The 27,836-nt window shown below is 39.3% G+C and overlaps 1 protein-coding gene across 1 annotated transcript in view; it reads right to left on the reverse strand.

Annotated features, from left to right (window-relative positions):
* Positions 1–22,974, reverse strand: part of PlexB (plexin B) — a 362,229-nt gene extending 339,255 nt beyond the window's left edge. Inside the window, exon 1 of the mRNA XM_087356028.1 lies at positions 22,889–22,974. The gene's annotated coding sequence lies outside the window, so the exon portion shown is untranslated. The remainder of the gene's footprint in view (positions 1–22,888) is intronic.
* Between the last annotated feature and the right edge of the window lie 4,862 nt (positions 22,975–27,836).

Below are 27,836 nucleotides of genomic sequence, written 5' to 3' on the forward strand. Positions count from 1 at the left end.
GTCTAATATGAATGTCAGAAATTAAGCTCCGTGTTTTGTCAAGAAGTGCGTAAAATGAAGAACGGTAGCTGATAAATATTTCCGAAAACGTTTTCGATGTTTAAAAATTTGGGAACGACGGCACCAAATCAGAATTCCATTACAAATAAATTCAGAAATTAATATCAGATTCGGAGAATACTTGCTACCATATACTTCACGTAACTTTTCGTCTGCTATCGGCATCTGAAGACAATGCAAATAACTATAACTATATTTTACAGCATGGGTGAGAAACTTGGTCTATCACACTGATTAAAGAACGCAGTCTGAGGGGGCTGAGGAGAACATACGAACAGAAGAGGTATAAACAACAGGAGATTAGAGAAAAATGCACAATCAGGAGCTCCATAATTTATTCTGTTCCCCAAATATCATAAAATGAAGGATTATGGGATGGGCGAGACGTTTCTTGACTGGCTGAGCAACTCTAAGTTTCTCAAGGAGGACTCTGCGCGTTGAAGTTTGTTAATAAACTCACAAAGGATGCGAACGGATATGCAAAAGAGCTGAAAACAAATTCTAAGATGTGTGGACTGAATTACACGGCCGGATTTAGACATGTTCGAGCACTGAACAATGTTAAGATTCAGATAGTCAGAAGCAATTGAAAAGGATGATTTTAATGGGGGGAATAACATAAAAAGAAACACTAATGTTTCAGACTTGGCAAAACCTCTGTCGAAAATGAATAATCACCAACAATGGTCTTTTTAATTTATAAAATATCTCAATGAGCAAGTAATGAATTTAAAATAATATAATTAGAATAAAAGACAACACTTTTATTTGTTTGGGGCCCCTTAAAATGTGAGACCGTGAGACGTAGTTTGTTATGTTGCTTTACAAAATAAATCCGGCATTGCTCCACTTGAAACAGCCTGCACCTTCCCACTTTTGTTGGATTCTGCGACTGCATGAATTGCAAAAGCGTGACATGAAAAGGTTTTACTTATGTTTAAGTAACGCAAACCTCCCCTCATTTACAGTCCAATCTACACGGTAAAATCTGAATATGCATGGCGCGTGAATGAGCCGGCAAATGTTTTAAGACCGTCACTAAAAAGTGCAAGTCAGCGGCACGTCCGTACCAACAATCTTCCTTTTCCGAGTATTCTGCGCATACCACATGTGAAGAAGGCTACGCTTCGATTCGAGCAGTAATGAAATACAATCGACACGAATACTCGTTACTTTAGAAAACACATTCCTGCCGCCATATTCATGATGGAACTGAGCGGGAAATACGATGTTATCAGCTTTGCTCTCAGTGACTCAGGATGATGCTAAGGTAATGGGGCTCTGAATAGATGTTGCAGCATTGTTTAGGAATATACCTACTTGACGTTGAATAAAAGAGACTGGAGTGAAGAGATGATTTACATTAATATTTCTTTTTATTGATGTAATGACTGTACCTTTTACATATTAAACGAGAGATGGAATTCTTTATTTGTAAGGCATAAAATATTGCAGAAAGGTTTTTACATCGTTACCAAACCAAACATACGCTGACGTTAGATTACGAAGTGCTGAACGATGGTTGGATAAGTGTTCTTTTAATGTGCTTCAAGTAATGAGAACCTATGTACTTACAAACAGCACATTAGTATAGCGTAACATTTTAGACTTGTATTCCGCAGTGCTCAGTTCGAATCTCGGCCGGCTGCAGATTATGCTAATTAAGTTGTTATCCATTTTCTTACATGTATTCAGGCGAATACCAGGAAATACCTTAGAAAACGCCACGAATTTTTCATCCTAAAATCGAAACCACTTGAGCTATTATATATATTCTCAACCGTCTTCCTATCTCATCCAGCGCTCTTAAACAAAATCGATATACAGCCTAAGAATCGATGATTTACAACATTCTGTTGCAATTCATTGCTTGAATGCGAAACGTTGGCCTCCGACTTTAGGGATTGCGCAATTCTGAATCACGCGGATGCGTGTTACTAGTTCCAACGTCATTAACCCTTTGAAGCCGAAACTCGTCTAAATGATATTTAAGAATTCAGTCCTTACCGCAAAGGAAACACAACGCTTCACCATTACAAAGATGGTTGTTGGTTAATGCTGTTTAACGAAATAACCTTCGTTTACAGTGAGAATCATACAAAACCCCTATATACAAAATGTAGCGTTACTGATTATTAAAGCAGGTGGTACATATACTTACCATACACTTTTAAAACTTTTCGACGGTATATACTCTGTGCTACTAAAAAGCGTCGTCAAAGAGACTATAAAAAGTAAGTAAAAAGTTAATATAATTGTCGCATTTTGCTGAAATTTCTGTTGCAGAAACGGCAATATCCTGCAGGATAACTCTCTCCAGGGTGTTAGGCCTACCGGATTCCGTGGTTCAATTCAGTTACTTTCTGATTCACATTTGGACATTATTTGGGAAAGAGTTTTATGTCATTTAACAATGCTAGTTCAATTTTATGAGATATTAATCGTCTAATAAAATAATACAATTCACATTACAGCGGTTAGAAATTTAGACCATTTGTATGGAGTGACTGAAAAGTATCTCGATAATTTGTCGACATTCTTTCCAATTGCATGCTTACATCGCCGAATGGTAGACTTACAATTGATAGTGACATTGGAAAGACTGTAGAAGGAAGCGGTCGTGACCTATTATAAATAACTACCTCAATATTTGTCTGGAGAAACTGAGGAATATCACAGAGAGATTGAGTCAGAATGGCCGGTGGCTCGTTCGAGATTGGAGCCGTTTAACCCCCAATTAGAGATCACAACAGTTACCTCTTGTACCATGTTTCTCGGTACGAGGTTAGAGTAACGTTTCACCTACCCCGTTAATGAAGCTACGTAACACATCTCAGTGATGAATAACTGCAGACAATACGCGTCTTAAGCAATAACATTGCACAGGTGTCAAAATGAGATCTTCAGCCCTGAATTCTATGTCTAAAGTGCGCATGCGTGCAGATCTCGGTTTTAAGGGTTATCTAATCGAAAATGTTTAAGGAGGCTACTTAATTATTAGTAATTATTCCTCCGGTTCACATTCCTTGCATCTGTGCTGATGTTTATGTCACATATTCTGACATATTTCATATCCAGAAGCCATTCAGTGCTCTGACCCGGGACTTCTAAAAACCGGAAGAATTTTGAAATAAAAACACGCATTTACTGATCCACCTCCTTTTTATGTGAAAGAGTTCATTGTCTGCATCCAACAGCGGTTCTCAAAGCTTCTTCGCCGATAAGCATCCTGTCAGAACGGTATCTGCAGTCATTACATGAGAATAAGATTCACGGATCATAAAACTTTAGTGGACCAGACAGAGCAGTTGAAACACAAACTGGTGAAGAAGGCTTTGTCTTTTATTTCTCTTGGTAATTACTAATAAACCCAACCCAGTGAAAACGGAGCTATCACTAACAAATCCTTTAGAGTAACTTATTTATCTGTGGTTCATTAATCAACGCGGTCAACAGTTCAGACTACAACACAGAATGCTTGGATGATTAATAAGTTGGAAACGATGTGGAAGCAAGCTGCCATGACCTAATTTGAGATAATATCTCGGCACTTGCCTGGAGGGCCAGACGAAAACCACGAAAAATGTCATTCAGAATAGCCAGTCTCTGGGCCGAGGTTTAAAGCCGTCATCATTCCACTAACGCGCCATATGCAATTAACACTTTTCGCGACCTGAGCTATGAAACATTAATTTATTCTTGGTTTATTTAGCGGTACGCCACATTATAGAGTGTAGAATGATGAGAGCGAACATTAAATAGCAATGATTGCGGAAAGAAGTGTTAATAGCCTAAATTAAGATACTTTTTGGGCATTTGCCCGAAAGGCCTGGATAAAACCATGAATAAACTTAGCCAGGCCTGTTGGTCGAAATTTAAATCCGGGACCTCCAGCATACGAAGCTGAAATGACGACAAGGCCGCGATGTTTGGTGCAGTTTAATATCACTATTTCGGCCCTTAGCAGGTTTATCACCTTTACCAGGACACTTGGGTAAAAAGTAAAGTTTGTCCCACTACACGCCATGTAGGGGCTTGGGGGGAGTGGAAGTATCGCTCCTCTCTTCCTTGAACTCGGCACTAGATGGGGGTGAGTGGTCAGTATCACGCCCCGGCCGGCTTTACCCCCGGGAAAGGACCCCGGTACCCATTGTAGAGGAGCCGGTCTGGACGCAGAGGCTAGAGGAAAAATCCTATGCCCCCGTCGGAGATCGAACCCCGGTCGTCCAGCCCGTAGCTAGTCACTATACTGACCGAGCCATCCCGGCTCATTGTCACTCTACGGTAAAACAAAGAGAAAAAGACATTAATTTTCTTGATTGATTTTCACACGTATTACTTTATTTAATGTGTGTTTAACTAGGTTTAATATGGTTATTAAATAAAGGAGGTTAGATAAGAACGGATGTGTAACAAGAAACGTAAAATAAAAAAATGCACTGATTTCACAGCAAAACCTTACAAATTAAGTAGGGAAAATAAGTCGACACCTCAGTTCTACGAACGAGATATATCGTTTTGGAACCACCCTCCTGCCATTTATATTTGGCATCAGTTAAAACAAATCCTGTCCATCCGTCTCTTGGCATTTTAAGGTAACTGCTTGTAGCGTCACGCAAACTGAAGTGATAACTCAACCATGAAAATGGGATACAAGATTCTCAGCATGAAATGAGTTGAAATTGATGGTATGGAAATAGGATGTCATGATGTGAAGTGGAATAAACTAGATGAGGTTTTTGTCTACGAGATGAAACGTCAGTTTTCATTTCACCGGGGGATTATGCAAAAAGAGGGATGTCGCAAGTTCCTCAAGAAGTTTGGACACTCACACCAGAACTTTGACATTGCTTCTGACGTCACTCCTCAGCTGTTATTATACGAAGAAATTTAATCATTCTATTCCGAGTGTTTTGAATAACGATGAGTCTGTTTTGAAAATATTCGTCCTACACAAACAGAGAACATTCTGCAAAAATATTATATTTCAACAACTAATGGTGTAAGATACCAAGATACTATATATTCAGAGAAAAATTTCCTTAACAGTATGACTATTAAATAATTAAATTCTAGTATACAGTAAAAAGGACTGGGTAGAGTAAGTCATTAGACAATTTTTCTGGTCAAAGAACTTCTGAAGAATCTTCTTAATTCACTCGACAAACACCACAATTTTCAGTATCCCGAAAAACAAACCCCAAATATTTGCGCTGGCTTAATATTTATACACGGAATCCAGGTGTATAATATGTGTCTCGTTCTGTGTTGTTAGTTTTGTTAATCTGTTAGCTATATAGCCCGAGATCTCGACATAGGTAGGCACGTATTCATGACATCAGTTGGTGGTAGTTGCCTATTCTTCGTCTGCGTGCGTGCGTGTGTGCGTGCTTTTGTGTGTACACCACATAGACCGAACGAGGGAGGAGCACTTTCCCATGTATATAGCACATAATACACGGCTACTGTAAACTTTCTTAAACAAATGTTTGCATGAAGAATAAAGCTTGCTCTGTGTTATATAATATGTGGAACATGCACTGCCACCCATAAAGACGAAAATTTCTCCCGCCTTCCTGCTTCATATCCGAGTCAGGCATTATGAGAGGCTTGCTTACCTGCACACGGCAAACTTAAAAATGTACTGCCCGGGATAATTACAACTGTAAAAATTACTATTGCGTATAACAGAGTAAAGGACAAGCGCATTTATTAAATGTAGATGATCACGTAATTTCAAAAACTTTTTTTAAAAAAAGATAATTAACGAAGTATGCATTAAGTGCACTTCATAAATTAATCCCTTAAGTCGGAATTTCTGCAAATAGCATTTAAAATCAAGTTTTTATCTGAAAAATACTACATACGTCCAATACACAGATCGTTTAATTCTGCTTCTTAAGGAAATAACCGGTGCTATTTGGAGAACAGTACAAAACCCATAAATACACGCTTGAAAGCAAACTGTAGAGTTACTGAGTACAAGAGCATATGGTAGATGCACATTCTGGTACCACCAAGCACCAAACGGTTAATGATGAAACAATTTAATATGCAAATTTATGTTAACCTCTTAGGTTAAATGAAACGATAACAATCCAGTATAAAATAAGCATGTGAGTTGTACCTGTGAAGATAACTACGATGTTTGGTTAGCGAACAGCTTTGAAAGAATAAAACCTAAATATTTACACTGATAAGAATAATAATTCACGTATATGTTCTGGTAGCATATTTTAAGAAATGCAAATTAGAACTACTTTTAAACTAATGCAAATCGCGGTTAGAAATAGACGTACGGAACACACAGTTAAATCGTGAAGACGGATAACTGAATAAATACGGGACTGGGTGTGTCAACCTGCAGGGTGGAGTGTCAGAAAACTGATATGACGCAGAAAAGACAAGTTGTAGCGATGTGTGTAGAAGTATTATGTGTCGTATTTCGTTAACAGAATAATACAAAATAATATGGGTTGTTTATTGATGAATCGCATATAGCGTGGCTAGTTTGTCTGATTTATTTAACGACAATGAATAAAGTACAGAAGTTACTTAGCCACCAATAAAATGGAAGTAATGCTAATCGAAAACGGACAGGAAAATCACGTTTTTAAAATAACTGTCTCACAATTCGCCTTAAGCGATTTCAGGAACAGATGGACAATCATGGAGCTACGTCGAAGTGAAAGCGAACCGTTGCTTTTTGCGAGAATAAATCTGTATAATATTAGAAATAACTGTTAAGTAGATAGACTGCCGGTAACTGTCAATTATTCACACCGACTAAACATATTTCACAGGAGAGGTCTGAGGTTCCCATGGCGGCGAGTATGGGATGTTGCGCCTTCTAGTCCGGTAGAAATTTACAGACTGTTCAGAGGTCCTTACTGCCCGCATAGCTCTGATGACGGAGGCAGCAAGGACCTCTGAAACTTTGATAACTTTCTACCAGATTACACGACGCAACATCCCAGAAGACAGTCATCTTCAGTTTTCGTTAATTAACATTTATTTAACTGAAACGTTGCACTGAACTTTTAGTAAAGGAATACGAACTGAAATGAACATCGTAAGAGGAACATAAAAGACAGAGTAATTAATGCATCGTGGAATCATTTTATGTAGAATTAAAGTGTGACTGTTGTCTGAAAATGATCAAGTTCGTAGGAATTTCGTTACTAGAACGTCCTTCCGCATGAGCACAGCAACGCCTATCCAATCAGACTAGTACACACAGCCATAGCTTGCTTTGTTTAGATATGAGTAGGAAGTGGCAATTTCCTACTGTGTCAGGACACGCTAATTAACAGAACTGACTTCAGTCCTGGCAGGACTACGAACTGTGTACTTCACTGAACTATCATCCCGAGCGTCTATGCACACGAATCTGTTCTGTTAATTCGACGTCTGTCACCGATTTTCCGCTAAGCGAGTTAAACCGTCGCAACGTTATTGATTTCAAATGCGCTTCTGAACACTAATAATATTTCACAACGTCTGGTAACGATAGTAGGAAATTGTATAGGATTTGAGGCTTTCGCGGCGAGTACAATCAATAAAATCTTCTCGGGCAATCAGCCGCGTTAACTGGTTACCGTAGTAAACCGACGTTTCGGGAACCAACTCTGTCCTCATCATCAGGGTACTGATGTGACTGGATACCTCGGAAGTCGCCTGTGCAAATCTGTATGAAGAGGACTTTAGTCTGAAGAAAATTATCATCAGTTGCGCAAAATTAAATTCGTTCAACATAACGAAAATTTTGTAGAAAGTGACGACTGAAGAAGGAACCTTGACTACTGTTCCCCGTCCGCGGGAGCAGTGACGGTCATTATGTGAGCTTCAGGATGTCACTGACGTAAATAAAAGAACAACTGAATGAAATGAGTTTTATTAGTAACTAATTGACGGACAGCTTAGCCTGTAAAATGTGTACACGCCTAAATCGTATTAATGTACAAATTCAAATACCAAGTTGTCACCTCGATTATTTTAATCAAACGTATTACATAACCGAAACACAAAAGAAACACACGCAACTATATAGCTCTCGAAGTAGATGGCGGAATTTGCTTCTAACTTCACGGAATCGAGGTCTGGGTGGCACTGCCAGCTGGAAAGCATCTGCCAGAAAGGTGCCTGACCGCCATTCCTCCATCCTCCCCTAAAGCTAATAAAAATTACAGGAATAATCGGTCTAGCGGCATGTAACTTGGGCCCAGTTACAAAAAGCAGGGTCTGCACTTCAACTCACACGCTCAATCGTATAGAAATCGAAGTATTGATATAATTATGCTCTTCACTACTGGATTAAAACTTTTTCAGCTTACGTTTGTGGGCAGAGAAATCAATCGAATAGTTCAAGGTGGAAATGGCGTGCGCTTTCCCCTGCAGAGCATCTGTCCGTCTCATTGAACGAGTAAAAAGAAACCTCAGAAAAATTGGAGGCAGAATCTTGTTGGCTTAGGAGTCATTGGGCGAGGGATTTTAATGGGAGCGCCATCACTCATTAATGGCCACGAAGGTGCGTTCGAACAAGAGAGGCCTGCCGGAACTGAAGTTTGCCAAGGCGCAGGAATGACAGAACAAAAACAGTTCGTTAAGCATGCCAACCGTTCGTGTAGTTGACAGACATCCCTTTCTTTTCAAGTGCCAGATATTGCTTTCTGCATGTCTTATGGTAGGTAGTTCTTAAGTTGAAATCACTGCACTCAGAAATCTGCTGTGTCTTTCCACGTCAACTGGCTGACATGCTGAGCCTTGTGATGGAATCCAGGTCTTCGTTAGCAGTTAATATTTCCAGACAGTTCTCCCCTGCGTTTCGTAACGCGACTTAAGCCGATTGGGTAAAAATGACGCTGAGACACTTCAAAGCAAGCAGTGTCTCGTTTCACAGAAAAATTTTCGGCACCGGTCCAAGACATTTTAACTTTAAACCTATTACTTTTTAACAATATTACTTGAAATTTATTTTAACATGTAAGCTGCAAGCGATTAATTAATTTTCGAAACGTGAGGATCGGCACTTTTTTTTTAGGAATTGTCTAAATAAACTTAAATAAATAACAAACATCCACAGGATCGAGGAATGAAACGATCTTGAAGATGGCTGTATTCTGGGTTGTAGTCTGGCAGAATTATATCAACATATCAGAAGTAAAAGGAGAAGAAGAAAAATAATTATTATCATTCATTCAATTTTAATATCTGTACTGTTCATAACCACCAATTCACGTAGTAACGTCTTGATAAAGGGCTATGTCTAAAAGGATTAAAAATACCTCACCTATAAAGAGATTTCAACGGGAGTTAAAATTAAGCAAATTTATGGAAAAGTTTACGTAAGAATTTGTGCCACCAAACTGAAAGCATTTCGCTGAGACCGATGAATGTGTTGCACGATTTTCCTGTGATATTAACCATTAAAAATAGAACTCTGAATAAGGTAAGACAATCGAATTATTACACCATTTAAATTCTCACACAATCTGGACATTAGACATATCTAGAGCCAACTGAATATTATCCTTACTCCTGTATATAATTTATTTGCAATCAATTTTACTTGTATTGCCCTCTCATATAAACGCAAGTCTCCCATATTACCACTTATTTTCTGATTTCCCGACTAAAAATCAGTATGCATTTCTCACTTTGCTATTCAAGGCACGTCTACATGTCCCGCCCACCTCATCTACCAAAGATGACGTGTACAAATTATTAATGTTATGAAGCAGGAGTCAGCCTAATTTCAGTCATCCTCTTGCTTCTACCTTTCCTGAGAGACGGGGAGGTCCAACTATTCTTTTCAGAGTTTTGTTCATGGTTCTTCCATTAGAGTAAATCAACTCTCGTAATTAATCCCTACCGTTTAACATCTGTGTTGTTACCGCTCTAACACAGAGATCGCGTCTTTGCGTGGCCCCAGCAAGACAAGTTCCTTCCTTTACGTACCAATTCTTCATTTGAACGGTCTTGTTACGAGTCGCGCGCACCTCACACGCAGGTCGTACGCAAATTAAGACCATCTTCAAGGGCCACTACCGCACCTCGCGACAAAACAGAGCGCGCTGCCGTTCCACAGGCACCTCATTCTGTATGCACAGCCGCACATCGGGGGAGGCGGCTCGGAGGCAGCAGAACGTGTACAGAATACCACGCAGTTATTATTAAAGTCTCTTCTCGCCAGTTTCCTCCCTTCTCAGAGCAGAGCCCGAACCGTCTACAGAGTTCCTTAAGCGAAAACTTTCAAGATTTTCCTTTCGTGATGGTTTTTCAGTTGATTGACTTTTCTTTCCGATGGCGTTAAGATTAAAAAGTTGTTCCCGTACAGAGCACTGCGACATTAAAGTGTACGGGGTGGGGGTGGGGGGATGAAGGTCAAACTCCACTCATATATCTCAGCAACGAAAGGAACAGCTAGGGTGAAGGAAGATAAAACAGCTTCCGAAAGGCTTGTTTTTTGATTAATAGACAAATAGAATACCCAAGAATATGTATCACATTTGTGGCACAAATTCGTCAAAACATTTAACAAATATTTTATTACGGAATTACAGAAGAGTTTCGGAAGGTAAACAGTTCGTAATTCATATTTCTGAACTGGAACATGCCACGAGGCCTAACAAGTAATAGCTGAAGTTAAAGCTGAAGAAGAAGAAGAAGAAGAAGAAGAAGAAGAATTAATTTACTAGACTTGCAGTTGACCGTTAAAACACCGATGTTAGGAGGGCTAGTCACATGGACCCTAACATGAGAACCACATGACAAATTTGAACTACTCCGGATGTAGGGAACACCTCTGCGTGGTATATAATTAGGCTGGAGGGCTTGTAAACTAAGTGAACTCAGAAACGAGGCAACCAGATGACTCCAATATGGCGTCACTTGGTGAGGAAGGACGGCCCACTTTCGAGCTACACAACGTGCAACAAATTAGTTCCTGCGTTATTGGCTTTATTTTTCCGACAGCTTTTCCGTGGTGCTCAGTAGCGTTCTCGTCCCTTCTTCTGTCGCATCTGAAGACGGCTATATGTCTGCTTCGCGATAATGGTACATACCATCTCACTAGAGGACTCTGTCTCCTTGATATGGGGTTTGGAGATGGCTATCTTCTGGGTTGATGGATCGTGCAATCTGGCATAAGTTAACCAAAGTTTCAGGGGTGCTTACTGCCTCCATCAGCAGGGTGAGGAGTGATCGCTCTGATGATGGAGGCAACTAGCACATCCGAAACGTCCGTAAATTTCTACCAGACTACACGGAGCAACAACTCACAAGACAGCCATCTTACCAAACTAGTCTATCATACTCTGTTACTTGTTTCAAATCTGGAACAATACGCGTTCCATTCCTTTTTTCACTCCGCGAAAATATAAAGATGGAATTTAAGTCTGGCTTGTTTATCCATTAAAAACGGTGTGCTGTAGGTCAGTATGGTATTTTAAATTTTATGTATGTAAGTAGAGCGCAAAAATATGGCCATATCGGAGGAAATTATCAAATTGTCATGATCCGATAAGCTTTTAACAATTTAACTGGAAAGGAAATACCTGCTCATTCATGTTCCTTAAACAAAGACTGTCAAAATTAATTAAATACTCGTGAAATGCCTGGGGTCTACCACAGACGGAAACCAACGTCGGTGCAAGATCAGGGAAGAAAGCAATTAATTAATAACGCCCCGTGAAGGCGAAATGGGACGCTGATTTAAGGCTTAAATATTGTAAACATCGGAATAAGATGGAAAATATTAGTCTGTTTTATACACTGACCATTCTCACTACCCTGGTGAAAAACGTCATCTACTGACAGGACAGAAAAAGTGTAGCAAACAAGAAACATTCATAAAGAGAGAATTCTGAAGGCTGCAAGCAAACAGTAAAGAGAAAAGTGAAAAAAGAGTTGATACGCAAAACAGTAAAGCAGTACGGAAACAGGAAATATAAACATAAATTAGAGGCGATAAAAATGCGTTTCGGTATTACAGAAAGAAGAGATTCAAATATTAGATAAAAAATTAAAAACAATAAATAAGACACGGTGAGAGTTGATAATGGCCGAATAGCCATCATGAGATATTTTATAAAACGTTATTTACAGATTATTGCTGTTAAGAAACTAAGAGGCACAAAAGTTCAGTGATCTGTGACACAGTAAGTTGTATGGAAATATTTCCACTGTCTCAAAAATTGTTTCGGGTCAAAAACTGGTGTACAAACAGGTATAATAAGCCTAGTTTTCCTTATGCAATAGTGAAAGTAGGCTAAAAGCGAAGACGTTCTACTTGATTCACTCAGCTCTTGGAGTCAATGAAAAAACTCGATACAGAAATATCTAGAAATTCTAAGAAAACTGACTGAATTTAAACGGGTAATAGTGCAGCCGAACGTAACATAAATAATATAAATGCGACAGACAGGAATAGGAACTGTTGTTGATGATACTTTAGCTGACGAGACGTCTAGTCAAAGTTGGCCTTTCATTTTTTATAAAAGAATGACGTTTCGCTTGCTGCGACCTGAATCGAATACGTAACATTGCACGCGATCTCATGATAGGAACTTAGAGTAAACAAGACATGTTTCTGTCCGTCTAACACCAGTTCTCTAGTATACATTACTATTATTGTTACCTGCCATTTACCTCTGATAACTGTTGGTATCAGAGTTCTAAACAAAAACTCAAGAGAGACTGATATTTTCAATACTTCGTTTTCATGCAGCAAATGGGTCTACAAGATTTATGTATCTGGACAAAAAAAAAGCAAAGCAACTGCCCCACTATACGCCATGTAGGCGCTTGGGGGAGAGGAGGTATAGCTCCTACTCATTCTTAACCTCTGCACTGGATGGGGTGAGTCGTCAGCGTCACGCCCCGACCGTGCTTTTCCTCGGTTTGGACGCAGAGGCTAGATGAAAAGTCCTCTTCTCCTGTCAGAGTTTGAACCCCGGTCGTCCAGTCCATAGTCAGTCACTATACTGACTGAGCTACCCTGCTCATTTATATCCAGACAACGAAATTTATAAATCCCTTCAGTTACGCTGCTAAAACTATATAACATCTTAAACAGTGATTATTAAAAACGCTAGAAGTTCTGTAAGTGTGTGCAAGAGAGTATTACAGAAGAAAATCCCGCAAACACGTCCAAGAGAAACCTTCCAGAAGCAGATCGTTCTAAGCGAATCCAAATGACTAAATCATTAAATCAATCGCGCAGAGTTCCCGAACTTACGTACACAAAACAAACAACCTTCTACAGCCATGACTGACAGTTGCTTTGAGAACGCCAATCCCATCTCAAGCGACGAACGACATATGCGCGGGCTACCGTAATGTAAATACAATATTCAGTGCATACGTGGATAGCCATTCTGTATTCATCACAAGAGCAGTGAATGAATTCCATTTCCTCGGAGTTTTGGCCGCATGTTTATACAGGTGGAGAGGATGTCTGTCCATCGACGATGGATGGATGTTTGGTAGAAGTAAGGTAAGCACTTCAGGAGAGGATCCCTACATTTTCACTCCCAGAGCTGGAAGCAATCTCTCTGAACATTGTACGTACTTTACAAGAGGATCCTACCCATAAAGCCACACATTTATATGTTCCTCAGAAAATATTTCTGTAACAGTGTAAATAACGGATGTGCTACAAATGACGTAGGCTGAAATGCGTAAAGCTTTGACAAAGCAAATAAATTTACATCAAGAAAGTTTACATTCACTTTCATTTGTATCAATTATGGATAAATTACAAAAACTTAAAGTAGTACTTAAAAAAACATTTTACTGAGAAGTGAAACAAAACATTATACAGAAATGTAAACCATTACTTATATTTGCTTAATCAAATGCACACGCAAACACTTCTTTTGCTGCGCTGCGTAGAAGTAGGTCTTTCGATTCAATGCACTTTTTCCACGGAATAGCATATAAAAATTAAAATTAAGTAATTACGTATAAAAAACATCACTGCCTAATTATATAACACATTACGATTCTATGTAACACAACCCATATATGATCTAATATCGATTATAGAACTGCGTTGCAATACATACACATACTAGGTCTCCCTTAACAGCATTGCCATGGCAACGGTTATATTATTATCCCGTAAAGCCCAAAATCCCTTAACAGAAGATGATCACCATGTCATGGCAACAATAACAACATTTATAAATATTATCACGTAAAGCCCAAAATCCTTTAATAACCGCAAATGATAACCAATACTGATTACTACATAAAGAAGATATAGAGATAATGCCAACGTTGAAATTTATGTCTTCATATTTTAAGAAAGTGCCACATTCCAAGAGATGTGTTCCTCATTTTCTGGCTCTCAAATGTTAAGAATTCATTAATGTAATAAAAAAGACTTACAGTGACTGTCTACCTGTAATCATTCTCTTCATTTACGTGGTTCCAAATATGAGATTTCTCGACTAAATTATTCAGACTGTTAAATAATTAAGTTGCTGATAAAAATAACTTCCATAGCAAACCAAATCAATATCAGTGTCTACATGCATCGATCTCATTATTCCCATGAATGCTGCATACCTTTCCCATCTTACAATCCTTGATGTGATTATACTGACATGTGATTATGAGCACCTACTGTGATGTTTCTTATCATTCACCTTCCCCACCTTTCTGTATCTTATCTCCTTTTAGATCCACCTGTTCTCCTGGGTACATTTGTCATGTAACTTCGAAAACAATTGTGTATATTTCATGTATTTTGATACACGAGAATGAGACTAGCAAAACAATTGAAAATTAGAAGATTTCTGATGACGGAGGCAGTATGACCTCTGAAACGTTGGTAAACATCGACCAGACTACACAGCGCAACAACCAAGAAGACAGAAATCTTCATAGTCATCGCCCTGATGACGGAGCAGTATGACCTCTGAAACGTTGGTTAACATCGACCAGACTACACAGCGCAACAACCCAGAAGACAGAAATCTTCATACTCATCGCCCTGATGACGGAGGCAGTATGACCTCTGAAACGTTGGTTAACATCGACCAGACTACACAGCGCAACGATCCAGAAGACAGAAATCTTCATACTCACTGCTGTGAAAACCTCAAATCGTACAATTGAAAATTACATTTATAATGAAATATAAGCAAATCCATGGAACTGCGGTGTCAGATTACACACCGATAATGAAATACATTTCAAAATATAAATTAACTTCCATCACCATCTGTATGCACCTCGAAGCAAAATACGCCAGGTCCATTTTGAATTCTAAGAACGAAAATAATATTCTTAGCATTGCATGTGTTTACCCTAATCGCTCTGTATTCTGGCAAGGCAGATGGTAACTCACCTTTGTATCAGAAATTTTCTATTCCACCCATCGGAGACAATAGAATATAAGCTTGAATAGGATGCCAAGATGTTTATTTTGTCAGTTATACTTCTGTTATATTATTTTCGGAAAGTCTGAAAAGGACAAATATCCTCATATTCCCAGTTATTCGAAATGCTTTTCATGTTTCATTGATTTGTAACCTCAAGAGGCCCCCCCCCCCCCCCCCCGTATGCGTTGAGCTTGCATGAGTGCGGGAGTTGCAATGAATTTCAAAGAGACGAACTTCCTACCAATCAATACACGCCATTCATCCCACACACCCCTTCGTGCATTTCAGCGTCTCTTTTAACAAGCAAGGTCAAGGGAAGAGAGAGACGTGGTAGCTCTGAGGCTTATTTATGCAGCACACTGGACAATGGCGTTCCTTCGATCAATTCACAGACACGAGGGACTGGTTTTAGTCCTCAACCATTTTATTTCCTACTCCACAAGCCAGATCCTGAAGAGTGGTAATCATGAAGCGGACACATTAAAGGCAAGGAATGGCTATTATCGTTTAACTGTTGACCTAACTACTACCCAGCTAACATACTAAGTAACCAACGCCACGGTGAGGGCGATTTCCCTAACAATTCACAGTTGTGGTTAAGAAAATCTCTTTTTAAGAAACACAAATGTCCATCACCGTGTTCACAGAAGCTTCTTAGTCGACCGTACTCTAAATCAATCTAACCCATTCCACAACTTTACATCCCATTTCTTCAATATCCGTTTTAATATTATTCCATCATATATACTTACGTCACCCAAGCGGCCTCTTGTCGTGGGGCCTTCGGAGCGAAATGCATGTTTCCTCTTATTTCCATCACACGCCACACGCCCCGAGTGAATCACCGTAACAAATGCTCGATTATCTGCCGTCACCTCCATACGCCATGTTCTTATGTGTGTGGTATCAGTGTTTATCTAATGGGGTAATTTCAGTTCAGCAACACCCAAAGTTCAACATACGAACAACGCTGAAACAAAGAACGTAGAGAGCGTAGCTCTTTCCACATCCCGGATCTACCCAAACATCCTGATGAGGATTGTCATGGTTTATCTTAGTCCCTCTGGGGACTGAAACAGTAACTTAAAATAAGTCTGGGTCACTTAAATCCACGTCCGTCTTCGATTCTCGCAGTCATCTTCCCATTACACGATGATCAAGACTGTAATGGTATACTCTTTGGAGTACATTGACATTCGAAAAGTGTTCTTCACGTTATAACATTGTTGCATAAGAAAAATCGCCACAGACAGACACTGGCGAACCCACAAGATGTTCTTCGCGTGAAGAACACCCAAAAACCATCTCCTATATTCCAAGCGGTCCCGTCACGTCAGAACATCCTGACGTTTCGATCTAACAAGCTGCAACGAAAACGTGCTGATACGTGCGTACGTTTCCACTACTTCTGAGTTCACTTTATCCATATCAAGGCGAAGACGCAAGTACAAGAGAATGGAAGAGAATGATCAAAAGAGTAAAGAGAAACATTTCAATACGATTCCGTTTTCAGTTGTTCAAAAAATTCGTTAAGTCCAAAAGCATTTACTTTGCCCTGAACATTTAAGCTTATGTTGAAAAGGAAACTGTACTTTACAGCAAACGAAGAAAAATAACATAGAAAATAAATGGAACGTTATGAAGTCATACAGAGACAGCCCTTTTCGAAGAAACTATCACATTAAAATTTTGTCCTTTTTCCTGAAAGGGACAACGTACTTGCAAAGAGCCAAAGAAGAAATTAAGAAATACATTTTGTATTCTTAGTGTCTCTATTACTTTATTACGTCATCAAGGAAACTGCTTGTTCCTAAATACTTCGGTCTGATAGAAATGCAGAAACTTTAATAAAATCTTCTCGGGCTATCAGCCGTGTTAGCTGGCGATTGATCAACTAACACTGCTGATAGCCCGAGAAGACTTTATTAGTGAAAGCTTCACATCATATATGCAGAAACTTGCATCAGAAGTTGTCTGGGTTTACATTGTGCCATGAAATGTCTTCCTACAGTTCACAAAAGTTACAATTTTCCACACAACCAAGAAGTTAGGAAGGGGCGAAATTATTTGGCGGCAGTATAAGCTTCTTTGATGGCAGGCCACTGCCACGTGCACGTGTTCATAATTTCACCTGCGTTCCTTCCAAGTGTGTACGCCATTTGTCACGCATGCATAGTTATCAATCTGTGGTTCTCGATTATCACTTCCACCCAATCAGACACGAGACATGCTAATGACGTAGGCACTTCTCGGGTGGCTCAGAATAGGCCTTCAAAGTACGAAAGATTACCACGAGTGTAGAAAATCAAGTGGCACACCGAGGTCCTTGCGCAGATAAAAATGATTAGCAACGAATAAACGATACAGGTAATTGCATGTGTCATATGCAGTTCAAGGACCACCAAGAAGGGTAAAGAGGCTTTATTTTCTAATGTCACTGTTAGAAATCACTACGCCATTATGGTGTTTATGGGGTCCAGGTAAGCGAGCAAACGATCTAAACGAGATAGAAATGAATAATCACTCCTGAACCTGATCGAACCTTGGCCTTTCAGTTAGCAGTCAGTTACTTCCTTAAGTTAATGTCTTGGTTATAAGGTGGAATAGGTAAGAGATACTAATTAGTTCTCAGGTTATTAAATAGCGCTCTTGTAACCGCAGACTATGAATGATTAACAGTGAATTATTTGGAATAACGTGGAAGTTTCAGTACAAAATTTGATACAAATGTCTCATTCACCATCCTTCATTTGGTCATCGTAATACAGTTTTGTGAAAACTATATATTATGGATCGACACTTAATAATCTCAGCTACTGACTTCGTCCCTAAATAAAACATGAATAAATAAAACAATTCAAGACCAATCACGGACCCTTCGTTAATTAACATCGTGAATTTAAATTCTTATGCTTGCTAGTAAACAGAACTTTCACGACTAATATCAACAGAATCTTCTTAGGCTATAAGGCGTGTCTGCTGGTTAAGAACCACCGAAGTTTCAGGCATCAGATTTGTCTCCATCGCCAAGATTTGATGATTTGATAATTTTATATTTCCCCATCATAAAATCCTGACGATGGAGACAAAACTGATACCTGAAGATGTTTATAACTTCCTGTTTCTCCTGGGGATAATTATATTAAAATTAATCTTAAGGATATAAAAGACAGAAAATCTGACTAGCTTAGCGACTGTTATCTCCTGAACAATGACTCTACGACTGCTCCACGGAGTTACCTATTAATATAACCGCGACACTGATACTCTCTCCCCCCCCCCCCCCAACTAACCCAGCGAATCTTTCAATTTCACGATTGCCAGAATTCAGTGCACACTGAACCCCCTGCAGAGTCAATTAGGCTGCCATAGTTTCTTATGCACATGAGGCAGCGAAACTCAATTTCCTGCATGTACGCTGCGTCCACTTACCGAAACAGGGGTTAATCTAGCTTTTGTGTCGGTAATGCAGGGGGCGAATACTGGTCTCGCTGTGGGGGTGAGGGGGGCAATTTGTGAGTAAAAGCGTGACCAGCGAGCAGCAGCGTCATTGTTCCGAATGCCCTCAGAGATTCGATTCCACCAGTGTTCGTAATTCTTTTCCACCTATCGGTGCACTACAAACTCACAGCAAACACACGACGACTGGGAAATTCCTGTTCTTGTGCAGTTGCATACGTCTCACTCTCTTCGGAAAACTTTGAGGCATGAATGAAACTCCGTACGTTAGAAACAATCTTCTGGATTGACACTGCGGCAAATCCTGGTTTTCCAAAAGGAATTATTTCCATGGAAGTCATTCGTTGAATGAAAAACAATTAACCCTTTAAAGTGAAATGGAAAATAAATATGCCATCTGCTTTAAAAATCAGTAACTGTGTACTTTGTATTTATGGGTCTTGCATGATTCTTAGTGTAAACAGGAATTACTTCCTTAAGCAGTACTAACTAGTTGATCTTCGTAATGGTGAAGACTTCTGTTTACTTTGCCGTACGGACTTAATTTTTAAATAGTATTTAGACGAAATTCGGCTTCCGAAAGTTTCGAAATATGGATAATTGTAACAATTTACTTCAAAACCAACTCCGAAGTTTCCGTTTTCTCGTATCCAATGGACACTGGAGTATTTTCACAGACGCGGCCGGAACGTTAAGCTGACCACTCAACTCCATCTGATCCGACGTTAAAGAAGCTTGGAGCTTTACCCCAACTCCCCTATATGTCTTAATGGCGTGACGTTTTACAGTAATTAAGACTTTCCTTTTAAATAGTACTTATCAAATATATAATTCATTTCCAAGCCAAACTGATGTTTAAAATGTTTCTCTAATCCAGCAAAGGGGGAAAAGTAAAACAGCACAGTTAAATATTTTGTACAGGAAAGTTTTTACCTGTTCATTTCTGTTACAGTGATCATAAATCCTGCGTCTCACAGAATGAGGAAAAAAAACTCCCGCATATTTAATCACATGAATACAAAATGGAAATGGAGAGAAATTTTTAAAACAAATATGACCTAAACACGTCCTTCAATAAACGTCCACAGAAAAATATGATACGGATTGCATGAAATTTTCCTTTATTTCCTCGGCCTGGAATTCCGTTCGCGATAGAGATTTTCAAATAATTTAATTTGTGATACAACTAATTAGTTTGTATCAGTCGTTTAGGTATTTTAAATGACTTTTTTACATTTTCTCAATTAGCTGCTGCAACACTTCAATAGAAAAAGTTCGTAGGTAGCAAAAACACTCAATATACTGTTTTCATTACTCATTACTATGAATGTAATCTAATAAGGACCTGAATAACTTTGGAAGTGATTACTAAACCGTTCTTTGATCTACGAAACATGATTCTAGTTTTCTGTATTCAGTTTAGCTACGAACCTCCTCCATTACTCTCAGTCCCATATCACAAAATGACACGGGTACAGGATATGACTAAGAGAGACGAAGTTTAGTAGCCACTATGCTAAATAAAACAGATGTTGATAGCCGACAAAGGGTGGTCTAACAGCTTTGGATAGGGCGTAAGGTTAAGACCTCCCTCCACCATGACAAAAGAAAAGTAGCTGTTATTAAATCCCAATGCCACAAAAGGCCTCGTTCGTTAAACGAACCTCGTACTCCCAAATCGACGCGTGACAAAAATTTAAAACGAATTTTCTGGAACTGGAAACTCCATATTATAAGAACAATAAGTGTACCATTTGCATAGCTAACAACGTATTGATAAATAGGACAAGAAGATTAAATGTGGTGGTTGCAAATGTGGACTGGACAATAAATATTCATACGATCAGTTGGTGTAAATGTTTAATAACTTCATTATGATGCAATGAAACACGTGTCTGGACATAACATGTGTCATCGTATGGATCATCTGGATCACATACAATTGCATACAGCGGGCACAGGACGTGGGAGAAAAGCTTTTAAGCTAAAAAAAAACAAAAAAACAAACTACATGGCGTCGCAACCCAGAAGGCGCAATTTCAGGTTCTCATTTCGACGAATATCGAAATCAATAAAATCTTCTCGTGCACTGGCGACCTCCGAGGATCCAGTCACATCAGAACCCTGAAGATGGGGACAGAGTTTTTTCCCGAAACGTCGGTTTACTACGGTAACCAGTTAACGCGGCTGATTGCCCGAGAAGATTTTATTGATTGTACTTGCCGCGAAATTCTCAAATCCTATATGAGTATCGAGATGGCTAGCTGTCTTGTGGTAAGTTTCGCCGTGAAATCTAGTAGATACTAACCGACGTTTCAGAGGTCAGTAATGCTTCCATTATCAGGGCGATGAGTAAAGTCATCGTACTGATGATGGGAGGTGTAAGCACTTCTTAAACGTATGTTAGTGTCCACCTGATTACACGGCGTAATGCCCCATAATGTAATCATATTCACAGACAAATCGTTCGTTAGTACAAACTCGCTTGAAAATAATATTCAGATAGAAATAATACTATGTATACACAGCGGTGAGTATGAAGATTTCTGTCTTCTGGGTTGTTGCGCTGTGTAGTCTGGTCGATGTTTACCAACGTTTCAGATTCATCGTCCTGATGATGGAGGCGGTAAGCACCTCTGAAACATTGCTTAATATTTACCAGACTACACAGCGCAACAACCCAGAAGACAGAAATCTTCATACTCACCGCTGTCAAAACCTCAAATCTTACATGTAATTCTTGTGTTATAATGTCAATTTTTGTGATTAATTATAAAACTTGCAGAACTGACGTGAAACCCGTAACAACAGCTTCGAGAATTAAGATCGATATGTCTAGTTGATACGCTAACACAGATCATGTGACTTTGCGAGTCCGACACGCTCTATTTTCAGTAAATATTGAAGAGACAAAACCTGAACCAGCTGGATATTCTCAAGACTTCCTACGAGACATGCATTCACAGTGCCATGCAAGACCGTCCTTGGCCTTCCGCATGAATCTGAAGTTTTCAAACATATAAGAATTTTTCTTTCGTTTTCCATTCATAACGCAAGTCTTCCGAAGAAGTGTTTATATTTTATGATTACAGCAAACTGGCTGTCAAAAATAATTTGAAAGGAACAAAAACACACAATCATAATTATCCCATACAGCCCAAAATCCTTTAACAGCATTACCATGGCAACGGTTACAAAACGCTCACATACATAAACATCATACCAAAGGCCCAAAATCCCTTAGCAGCAACCAACCAACAGTTGCTTATTGTGTAGACAGATTCTGATCATTAACCACCGAGGCTCAATATCAAGGGAGGACAGACTGTGAAAATGTCAAATGAGCTCTTTTTTATTAAAGTGTTTCCGATCGCTCTAAACACTTTAAATATGACAGCCGTATAGAAAATCTACACAGAATATTAACTACTTAATTATCTGGTTAGTATCTATTATAATCTAGGGTTTAAATATTTTTATTTGATCAAGAGGTCTATTTAGTTAGTAGTGGAAAAGACACCATGAAATTTAACTGGGAATGACTTCCTTTGAAGGTCCTATCTCGATCTCGTTAATGTTTTCCTTTTGGCATCTATGAATCATCTTTTTCTTCCGTATTCCTATCCGACTCTGTTCAACTTAAAACGTCTTTGAAGAGTTATCAGCCGCGCTACATAAACGTTATGTCAATGTTTTCATAGCAAATAATACAAGTACTCATAAAAGTTGCCTAACGATAATAACACTTGTAAAACAGAACATTTTGCCACATAACATCAGTACTGAGAACTTCTGGGCGCACTGAAACATGCATCAAAGCAAGCAAACGCCTAACTGCATTTTTCAAAGAGATATAAAGCAATGGGGAATGCCACATTACCTGATCTAGACATAATTTCACCCAGCATTAGACTTCCTGACAGAATAGAGAGGAAGTAATCTTACACCACCACAATTGTTAGAGAAGTGACATCACTTACATGTGCACGGAATGCAGGCAGCCACTGGAAACAGCAAGGTTTGTTCATGTCCTTCAGCGTAAGAAGGCGTCCACGTAATGGAGACTCTACAACCCACAAAATAAATAAATGCGATTTTAGACTTATTAGCAACGCAGGATATTTATTTATTTTAACTATAAACAAGTTATTAGGTAGGGTTATGTCTTTTCTGGAAAAAAAACCACAGTAATTTCTATATGGTCCTCAATCTGCACACAGCAATTTACGAGCAAATAAATTTTTCATTGTGTTATGACATGTCATAACATGAAATAAATAACACTCACACAAGTGAGAAAGTTATTTATTCATAAACTGATGTGTGCAGACTGAGAAAAATACAGAAATTAATAAACGACAACACGACGCTGAGATACAATCCAATGAACATAGTTTTATAGAATAACGTAAAAGTAAAGATCTAACTCTGTACACCATGTAGCTGCTTGGGGAAGGGGGTTATAGCTCCTACTCATTCTTGACTTCGGCACTAGATGGAGGCCCAGGCCACGCTTTACTCCCGAGAAAGGATCCCGGTACCCATTGGATAGGAGGTTGGGTGGGCCCCAGAGCCGATCTGGACGCAGAGGCTAGAGGAAAAATCATCTGCCCCCGTTGGAGATCGATCCCCGGTCGTCCAGTCCACAGTCAGTCACTGTACTGGCTGAGCTACACCGGGCCCACACAGTTTATAAACAAATTGTAGGGTTATGACTTGTGATAATGCTCCGAGAACAACAAAGTGACAATAAAGGGTTAATTAAATAATAATAATAACATATGAGTGACTATCAGCTTCTCAAGAAGGACTGTGCTACTTGTTATGAGAGAATTAGTGCATTCCGACAACGCTGCTTTGCTGACAGTACATGTACGTACATGTTGTTGACGCCACGCTAACACGTGCAATCAAAACTATTCCTGCTCAGGGAACTTAGGACGGCAGCAGCTACAGAGTCTACGTGTCTGTCCGGGTCACTTCTAGCAGCCTGACCCAACCAAGTAACCCGCCCGCCTCACATGGGTCAGAGGGGTTGAAATGGATCACTGGGTTTCCCTGGAAGAATCGAAGTGCGAAAATCTATCAAGATCCATGTAGCTACCGTTTCTCCTGTCAATTGAACCGAAACACAAGACATGTATTCGTGACAGGGTTAAAGAAACACGTTTCTATTTTACACAGCGTACTGAATGCATTTGTACAGAATGCTAAAATAATATAAACGAATATGAAGTCTTCATTTTATTTGTAGTTTACTTAAAGACGCTGTTAGGAGCTCAGGCCAGTGTCAAAGGATAGAGTGACTTAAGTAATAAATAATGAATTGAAAAGTTTATGGAAAGAAGTGGTTGTGGTCTAATTTAAGATATCCTTGAATTTGCTCGAGGAAAACCACGGAAATGTTTCAGGATAGCTGGTTTCCGGTGCGGGATTTTAACCCGGAACCTACCGAAGAAGCAGGAATGCTAATCACTCCATCGCGACGTTCGATAGCAGTCTGTAGAGATTTTATATTATGTGTAAGTACAGGTTGTCACCAAGCGGTCCGCAGTCCCTCGGAAATCACTTGGAGACTGCACAACACACGACACCATAACGAAGAAACTGGAGTGATTTTACAGTCCGCTGGGTCTCTTGTAGTAGCTCGTGACGATAAATATGCAGAATTGGTTGGTTGGTGACTGGACAAAGCCGAAGTAAGCCATCATATCTACATCTAGGCCTCCCAAGGTGTACATTGCTTCGATATTTTCTGACCAAAACTCCGCACAGTCACACAAAGTTTTCCACAGAAGACATGCGACCGTCTCATCTTCTACTTAATCATCCCTCATGTAACTGACTCCACTAAGACCGAATCCGTCTTGAGGAGGTATCAGTCAGTCACGTAGTCAAGAAATTCCTTGTAGTTTATAGAATCCAGAGGTTCATTAACGCGTTCACTGAACCGTGAATTCAGCCAGACGAATTCAGTCATTTACTCACACCGTTTTCTTCAGACCCGCTCCAAAAACGTCTCAGGTTTTTCAGGTAAAATTCTGCATGAACCGATTTCTTCCACTCATTCTAAATGCCCGCCAAATTCATGCTCGTATTAAGCAGTTTTAGAGGAAGGGCGTATAAGGAGAGTCACCTGTATAGTAAGAAACTTCAGCCGAACTGAACTTTGGGAAGGAAGAACCTCTTTGATTGTTCTGTATTCACTGGTGGTCACAAAAATGTTGCCAAAATCCACTTTTATTCCCACACGAAATGGATTAACTGCTATTAAATCTGTTCCCATGGCATTCAACATTCGCAAGGTCACTGCGCAAGTGACGATGCCCACGTTTTGCTGCAGTAACTGAGATTTCTGAATAAACGAAATCGATTCTCATTGCACACACTTCTGCGTTCACACACTGCTTTTCCCTATTCTGCATGACTGCGGAAAATATCCAGCGTTAAAAGTAATGCTGCTGGATTTAGCGTTCAAGCCAGGAGACCTCTGCCACGGAGCTGCAGCGTGCGTCCAAAATATTCCCTAACTCCCTCGACGCCATAGCAGGAAGTTAAATATCACAATGACGTTGTCAGAACGTCCGCAAATTTCGTTCCCTGAAACTTCTATCTACATGGGGTCTCTGAACGGCGAAGGGAACTACAATACCCACCCAAATGTCTCACACTCGATTGAACCTAAAATCTATGAATAAAAAAGATCTCCATGCTGTGTTACGTAGGTTGAGGGCAACAGATGAAAGACGAGGCAGCGTCGGGCGGGAAATCCCTCGACTTTGGATACTAATACCATTCTTGTTCATAAATTAATTCGACACAATTAAGCGTAAATGGACACGAGCCATATGGGACCGTACGGTAATGAAATGACGTCACGCTGATCGGCCATTTGGACAGACGGACGACCACGCCATTCCCCCGGTTTTTCTCCTTTGTCAACTCGGTGGCTCTAAGCCTTTACTCAGACACCGTCAAACTAATCGACTTCCTGTCTGCGATATTGGCAAATGCTTCACCCTTCCTTTTCTTTAGTCCTAACACAATTCACCGGTTGGAATATCCGTCTATTCATTTTGTTCTGCTAATAATGAATTTCCATAATATTTACATATTTCCAAAAAATAAATTAGATCCACAAATTTGCATCTTTAATCCATTAAAGTTCAACGGCAACTGCAAGTACCAACTTCTTTAATAAAAAGTAACGCTGAGTTTTGTATTCATGTGTTTCGTATGATTCTCAGGGTAAAGTGCGATTATTTCCTTAAACGGCACAAAACATAATTTGTGATGGTGAAGTGTGGCGTTTTCTATGCGGTACGGACCGAGTTCTTTAATATTTAGACGAACTTCCGATTCGAAGGGTATATATGTATAACCTTCACAGCGAAGCTAATACAAGAGCTACATAAAATGTCGTTTAGAGCAGTGGTATTCAACAATTTTTTGTTCGCGTGCCCCCAGATATAATTTCTCTTCAACTTTGTACCCCCAAAGTTGTTGGTGTATAATTTAAGTTATACATAGTATATAATCTACATCTAAAATAAATTAAACAAATTACATTACTTATTATTCAGTGTTTATCATAAAATAATATATATATTTTTTAAATTTCACGTATCCTCTAAGATGTCTTCGCGTACCCCCGGAGGTACGCGTACCCCAGGTTAAATACCACTGGTTTAGAGCCTAGAACCATAATACAGTGTTACTGAAATGTTAAACTGACAGCCAATGGTGTTGAGTTTAACTGTACATTGGTATTATGCACTGAAATGCATTTCGACACATTTGACTAACAGCTCACAGAGTGCGGAATCAGCACTGAATTCGCATTCAACTCTGTTTCTTTGATAAAAATGTCGCTGAATCAGTGTGTTTCGTATTTATATTTTGATACTCCTTGCGGTTTATCAGAATGTTTACCCTGTGGCCTTAATAAATTATCTGAGTGTATTTTCTACTTATTACTCGTGGTTAAAATTACAATCTGTTAAATGGTTCTGCGAACCAAAACATTTTGCGAGGAATTATGCAAATGAAATGTGTAAGTTCGGAGCCTTGAATAAACACAGTTTATGTAGGGCTTATATACAAACGTTGTGCTAGATTTGGTGAGCCGAAAGATACTCAAGTGCATTTCAATGTGACAACACGTGCAGCAGGTCCCGAGGCAAAGCTCTAGTGCAGTGTTCGTCAACCGGGGGTTCGCAAGTTGTGCGTAAGTGGTCTGCAAGTTGAGTACAGTTTACATTTATATATTTTTAATGCTGTATAGCTGGAAATTTTAAATTTTCTTTCATCAAATATTTTACTTCCAAATTCAAGTTAAAATATTACAAAACTATACTTTTTACCTATATTTTAGTTAATGTACAGGGTGATTCAGAAGTATGTTTACAAACTTCGTGTGCGTGTTCCAGGATCAAAAATAAGAAAAAATGTTTCTATGAACATGGGGTCGCAAATGTTTCATTTTCGAAATAATAGCCAAAAATAATTTTCAATGTATGCCTTTATTGCCAAGTATAATGACAGGGTAGTTTCTTTACAACAGATCAAGACATACATTGAAAATTATTTTTGGCTATTATTTCGAAAATGAAACATTTGCGACCCCATGTTCATACGAACATTTTTTATTATTTTTGCTGCGTCATCGAACTTTATACATTGCGGTAAGCGCAAACATATGATAAAATCTTCCGAGGTATCCAGTCACATCAGAACCCTGATGATGGGGACAGAGTTGGATCCCGAAACGTCGGTTTACTACGGTAACCAGTTGACGCGGCTGATTGCCCGAGAAGATTTTATTGATCGTACTCGCCGCGAAAGTCTCAAATCCTATATCATATGATAGAAGATAAACGCTGAGGATGATTATGGTAAGTTCAGTTTCCAGTATCGCTTTACTTCCTT

This window comes from Zootermopsis nevadensis, unplaced genomic scaffold (genome assembly GCF_977971745.1).
Source record: "Zootermopsis nevadensis isolate Lab colony 2312 unplaced genomic scaffold, Znev_1.0 Znev_ptg000025l, whole genome shotgun sequence".
Lineage (NCBI taxonomy): Eukaryota > Metazoa > Arthropoda > Insecta > Blattodea > Termopsidae > Zootermopsis > Zootermopsis nevadensis.